Source organism: Tigriopus californicus, chromosome 9 (genome assembly GCF_007210705.1).
Source record: "Tigriopus californicus strain San Diego chromosome 9, Tcal_SD_v2.1, whole genome shotgun sequence".
Classification (NCBI taxonomy): domain Eukaryota; kingdom Metazoa; phylum Arthropoda; class Copepoda; order Harpacticoida; family Harpacticidae; genus Tigriopus; species Tigriopus californicus.
The window spans coordinates 2,649,693-2,656,884 of NC_081448.1; positions in this window are offsets into that span (position 1 = coordinate 2,649,693).

The following is a 7,192-nucleotide window of genomic DNA, read 5'->3' on the forward strand; positions in this document are numbered from 1 at the left end:
GCACTCAGCTGAATGTCTTGCGGCATTTTCGCGCTCTTGAATGATGGCAAAAAAATTGACCACTCCTTGCACTTGAAAAACCTTGATTGCCTTTGTTGTTTGTCTGTGCACTACAGAAGTGTATGTAGTACAGAGATCGGTAAGTACGCACACCATTACATAGATGTTGTTGGTCCGAGACACAATGAACATCCTAAACATGGAACTAAGGAATTGCCCCGCTTCGAAGACATCCCTGGGCAGTTCTTCTTGGGAATTTGTTTTGAGTCATTGGGTAATCACTCAAATGAAATGAACGCTTTACCCTGGCTCGTAAAAAGATCAGGGCTCCAATTTATTAGTTTCCTTAAATGTGCCCACAATCTCCCCTAGGAACTCTTTTTCAGGGCCACGTGGGACTGCGAGGATTGTCTTCCTCCCTCGGATAATACGTTTCCATTTGTCTTGGTGCAAATCTCATCACTGTCGACCAATTTAGAGTGTTTATTGACTTTGGGCGGCGCACCGGGTCTAAAATAAGATGGCTCTATTATGGCCTAAAGCCACGTAACCACTCCATAATCCAAACAAGCCCCATAAACTAATTTGGAGTATTGCTCCTATTTCCAATTAAGAGGAGATAGGACCCCATTGAAATCCAATGCTCAAGTTCAAACGGATTGCCCCTGAATTGCGAGAGGTTCTTAAAGAGCCATAGGCATGAATAACCCAATTTTCTCAAGGTCATAAGATGGCCTCTGAAACAGGTCCTAAGGCCCAACAGAACATGGAAGACAAGATTGTTAAAGATAAACTAACACTCATTTCCCTGAGCGAAAGGAGTAACTTTTCGAGGAACAAGATTCCAGCTTCCAGAAGCCTGGGGATAATGGTGGTCTTCTGTATGTACGTACTTGAGCGTAATTTTCATTTGGCTAAAGTGAGGCTTGCTAGAAGTTGCCCGACAAACGTTGTTTTTGGGTGACAATCAGTCTAATCGAGCGAGGACACCCTATTCCAATCAATTGAACCATGTGTAATGGAAGTAATTCATCAAATGTGTCAAATGCTCCAACTCAAAAGGCAACAGGGCTGCCAACTTACTTGACACCCTTCCTTTCAAAAGAAAAGGCATACTTCCAAGCGGTTTCTGGCCGATGGCTCAATCTGGCCAATGAATCTAGGAAATGGCAAAGCTGCCAGAGACGGACTCGTTCAATGGATGGGGAAGTGTTTGAAAACATGTTGCCCCTGTTCTCTGTCGACTTTTTGGAAGCCAAGAACTGTTCAAACAATATTGGGTTAGCCATCCGTCACGAGTTTTGGCACAAACCATACAAGACATAAAGTCCAATGGTTTTCTTTATGTCGTACATGTTGCGAGAATTGCCAATAAATGCGCCCTATGAGAACTTGTCACGACAGGATTGCCAATTTGTCAATGAAAGTCAATTCTCCTTGAGAAGTATTGGGGAAATGCTAGACCTTGCCACACTGCCAAGCTACACATTTTCCCCTTTGTTTCATTTTACAATCCAGAATGCGTGAATGGAGATTCCGATTTACAATTCGATCCTTGTAAAACTTGGCCTGGAATGATCCTTCAATGTGGTTGAACAGTGGGATGAATGGAGTTTGCTCGCGGATTTCTTCCGGTTTCGAGGTACTCCCAATGAGTTTTCCGGCACAATGGCAACGTTTTTATCAATTTGTGCGTCAAGCAATCATTTAGCATCATTTGTACACACTTTAATATTTTGAGGTTGTCAAGGTTAGTCTTCCTCTTTCAATCCCAAGTTTTATCTCATGACCCCGTTTGAATCGCCTGGAAGTCGAGGGCGAATGCTATTTTTTTGAGGTGAGAAAAGTTCTCAAAGAATGAGGGTGATGAAGTTGTTTGTTTGGTCGTTCTGTTTGAGCGATTCCAAGTGACTGTCTAGCTCACTTTAATTATCCTGCATGGCATCTTGATTTGGATTCATGTGTGTCATCGGAGGAAACAATCCATTGAGCTCCTGGCAGAGCTGGAACAGAGCTAACGACGTGTCGAAAGTTGCTCGAACTGATTCGAGCAATTCGAGACATTGCAAATGGTACCAATGAGTTGAAATGGCACGATATGTCTCGAAAAACATTCTCACCCTTTCGAAGGAGCCAGCCATAGAAATGTATAGAGCAATTGGACGGTAAGTTGATGCGTTCTCGTACGTTATAGCATTTCAGTACACGTGGTCAAACTGAGGATGACTGAATTCATATATCTAATAGCAAAAAGTAAGTTCAATTTTTAAACTGAGAAGCATCGACCGCTTGGACTCCAAATATGATGGCTTTTGATATCCTTCCTGGAGACATTTCCTCTAGGAATCTCTATGATTGTTTTGATTGCTTAGGAGTCGTCCTAAATCTCCCGAGACTTCCTTGCAGTAGTAGATTGTATGTACGCAGTAGACTACCGATTCAGTTTGGTACGTTTCCGATGAGAAAACCCAAGGATTGACAAACAAATGAAAACATTCGGTGAATCACGCTTCTTTTTCGAGTCAAATGCATCCTCGATCAAAGCAAGCCCATCACCAAAACAAAAAGACACCATTGTTCTTTTCATTTTCAATTGGAGTAACTTCCAGTGGTGGGACAACCTTAAAATATGCGTCTTTTCCAAACATTTCGTGACTCCACGTTTCCAATGAATCAAAGACAGTCAGGGCTTTACCAAATCGTCTGATACGACTCTTTTTTTATTTTCGATGCTATAAAACAAACGCCAAACCGAGTTTTAAACCATTGGTGAATGACTCCGGCGTGTGTGTGTGTGTTTATGTGGCAACAATCATGCATAATTATGTACAAACAAGACAGGCCCAAGTTGATTGGTTTGGAGGCCTTCGTCCGAGCAGGTCCGTCAATCTTAATTTGAGCCACTGACGCCTTAATTGTACACAACCGTTGGTAATCCGATTTCCTCCCTGGTCTACTACTTCCAATAGATCCTAGAACACCAGGACAATATTGGAATGGCATGCCATCAACTGGATTATAGCAAAAACTAAGTCAATATCGAGTCCAAACGAAACTCCCAACAGCCAACAACTGCTGGTTACAATTTTTGACCGGGAAAAACGTAGACGAACCTAGAATCCAACTTCGTCGCTCTCGATCTATTGTAATTGTGACATAAATGGCTCTTTCATGAGGCCTGAAGAGTATCAAGAAATACGATCAGGCGATCGAACTACGTAATGAATGACGATTTTATAAACCACTTTGGGAGAGTACTGAGTCGGCAATAAATTTGGGAAGTCGGTAATGGACTCAAGATTGCATTTTATTCTTGCCGTGGTCATCGTTACGTACGTACGTAAGCGTAGTCACCGATTGACTGGCTACCCTTCATTGTACTACATACCACACTGGACATGTTCAGTATACGAATTAGTACAAGTAGTGGTGTATTCGAGAGGAAGAAGTCCGAGCTTTGGAGTCTCTGAATGAATTGCATGTCCGTTATTGTTACAAGGAAACAATTTTCCAACAATGCTTGCCCGGAGGCGACTGGACTACGGGAATGATATGTCACCAACCCTGGTGACCGAGATTCGTATGACGATGATGACGAGTCGTTTTTGAGAGCACCTTTTCTTTGGGAACGAAGAGCTCTACGAGTTGTAGTTTGTTGCAGATTACATTCTTCTGGGTTTAGAGGTTTATTGGCAAGTGTCAATTCGGAGAGACGAGCACAGCCAGTACAATTGAAAGGGTGGAGGCGAATCCACGCCAACGAATCTGGAGCATGACTTTCGAATTATTGGTTTCTGTCCTTGGGAGAGGGAAAACATCGAAAGAAGAATTGGCGGATGGGGGGATATTTTGCTTTACATATGTACATGCATGAAAAGTCTACAAATGGCAAGATAAAGGCTATACTTGACTTTCCTTGAATAATGACGGTTGTTGTTTATCTGTCATCTCGAGGGTTAGAAATCTGTTTCCCAGGGATTCATCCCAGAAATGAAACTCTACATGTATAAACAAAGAAATGCTTAAACCTGCAAGTGATTACATTTGCATACGTAAATAATGTAATCAATTGCAATTACATTGAAACAATTGGCGAATGTGCAGAGCAAAGATATTTTTCAGCGTAATTGTAGTTATGTACCGTGTTCTTAGGATTTACTAATAGATGGCGGCCTAAGAAAGTCAAATATTTGCAAAATATAACATAGATAACTTTAACCACGGACTTCTAGAAATATGGACAGCGAACGAGCTTCCCGGCAAATCGGCCTGCTCTTGGTCAGAGCCACTCTGAGCCACTTTTCGAATTAAAGTAATAAAATAAGAAACGTAGATCTCTTCAATTAACGGTAGGTCAAGTTTATATCATTTACATGCAAAGTCGATCGCTTCAAAGTTATGTTGTCAAAAGCTTATCTAGCTGACCAAGAGCAGGCCGAAAATTCAAATTTTATGTAGTGTTTACTACATAACTTTGAACATGTCTCCTGAGTTCCCTAAGCATAGGCTTAGGCTCAAACTTGGCTGAGTTCATCTATTCAACAAGACCTTGTGGTCGTATGAAGTGCTTATTTGGAATAAGATGAGCGGTTTAGGAGATAGGACATTTTTGCTTCCGTTTGCAGTCCATATCTCTAGAAGTCCGTGAGTAAATTTAGCAACATCTAGTTAACAAAGGGTCTAATGGCCCTTATCAGTATTCGTACCATTCTCATAATTGGAAAGAATTAAAATTACGTTTCAATTACAATTTCCCAAACAAGTCATTTCACCTAATTCGATTTTTTTTCTAAAGCAATACAACATGAATCTTAAAAAAAAATCTTATCGAAACCACACTTTCTGTAACTTATTCACTTTGACGAAAAATGAGCTTTTAAAGCTTCTACTTTCTTACTTTGCTTTTTCAATAAGATCGTACATGATTTTGATGAGTGCTGTAGTTAGTGATAGAAGGTTCCACGGTTAGGCTCAAAATAATATTATTGGTCATGAGATAATGGACAATTTTAGTCACTATTTCTCACACATATAAATGGAACAGAGCACACGAGACGAGATATCGATCAAATTCTCTTGCTTTGTTGATTCCTCTTTCCTTCAAAAGTCATCCATTGGAGTCATCCAGATGTTGAGATGTGGGTAGAAACGATCAACATTGACTCATCTGAGTTTCGTCTCCATGCAATCTAGTTAGATATGTTAACGATCAGTTCGCACTATGAATGCATTTGCTCTCATAAGGGATTCAGCCCTGAGGCACACTTCCCCCTTTGGGAACTGAGATGGACCTCTGCATCTCAATTTCGTTATCAAGGCGGGAGGGGAAGGGGGGGGGACCCAGTACGTTATTAATCAATGATAACTGGATCAGCTGGTTGCATTGAATTTTCATTACCGATTCGTTACTTGTTGCAAATCGATAATCGACAAAAACAACAACAACCACAACATTAGTGCATAAATGACAAGATGCTACTTGCGTGTTACGTATTTTAATTGATAAAAGCAGTCATATGGGCATTAAATTCCTTGTTATCATTGTCTTCACTTTGGAACCTTTAGTTCAGTGGCTATTTTTTAGATATGATAATAATATTATGAAGTAAACAATGTAGTTAATGGCAACCTCTATGTGGAAACTTTAATATAGTAATGAAGGATCATAAAAGCCGAGGAAAGACCTTTTTATTGGATTAATTCAAACATATTCTTCTTTCTTTCGACGAACTGATCGAAATCACCAAAAACATTTTTCTATAAGTTTTTCGACGTTGTATATAACGGGTATGAGTGGCTTAGAACTTTCTATTAATTGGGCAAACTCGATCAACTTTAAGCAATTCATTTGATTTGAACGCATTTTGGACTCTTATACGAAAAGCTCATACAAAAATGCAATTCCTTGACCTTCATCCACATATGACAACAATCAATGTCCAAATGGGCCGGGATTTTTGTTTCACAGCAATAGACATAATTGGTCTTCATCTACATAGAAGGAGATTGGACTTGTGGTCATTGAATAATTAATATACACGTAAAATGAGAAGGAGACCAAAACAACATGTCCCTGTGGCAAATATTTTGTATTTTGTTTCGATATCTCTTAGGCTAATTTTTCCGAAAGACTCAATCTTAGGAGAAGGCTAATGAGTTTGATCAACGGGAAAAAAAGGCTTGATTGCTGGCATACGTGATTATCAGTTGTTTTCCTTGAATCTGTAACAATTGTTGGTCAAATTCGAATTCATTTTTGCACAAGTAGCCGTTGTGTTTTAATCGGTTTGAAAATGTGTGTTAACTGTAATCGTCTTATTGCATTTCTCGAACAATCGCAAATTGTTTTGTATTTCAAAATGAATTCAAATGCTTCTCGTACAACTCCATTACAACATTAATCGAAATTGATATCATGCAAGGATGTAACCAAACCAATATTGTATACCTTCTTCTTAACCACTAACTCGTTTGGGCAAATCATCCAGAGGATATTACTTTGTTCATGTATCCTCAGGTAAATTCTTTGGTCATTTCTGGTGTGGCGGTTCACATTCTTCGATGAGAAAAAAGCCACCACCGGACTTGCCTAAGGCTTATTCACTAGTATCACTAAAATCTTCTGGTCTCCCATCCAAAATTCAGTAAGTATTCATTGGACACCACACCTGCGAGTACTACGTATAATGTACATGTTATACCAAGGAAAATAAACATGTCCGCAGAATATGGGTGTTATTTGTTTTCGTTAAATACGATACATTTCAGAGACTGCACACAACCTCTGAGGTCGTAAGTTTAAAAACTACCTGTATATCTGTTGCTCAGAGCATTCTTTCCTTTTTACACGATACTTCGAATCAAGAACCACTGGTCAATGGACATGAAGGTTGCTGCTAAGAATGAGCAGTTTCCATTGTTTGATTGCGTGTCCCAAACTATGCAATTTAAGTTTGATTTCAATGGAAGATCTGCTGATTTATCGTAAACGGGAATCCACCCTCAAAACTGAAAGCAGCACAATACACTGAACGAACACAAAAAGCTTGTTCTCTGTTGTGACAACGATTTCTGTTTTATTTCACGCGCCTAACTTTTGACGTTGTAAACAAATATACGCAGAATTCTAATTCAAACTTTAGATTTATATCCAGAGATAAATTGTAAAAGACAAACCTTAAAACCCTATTTG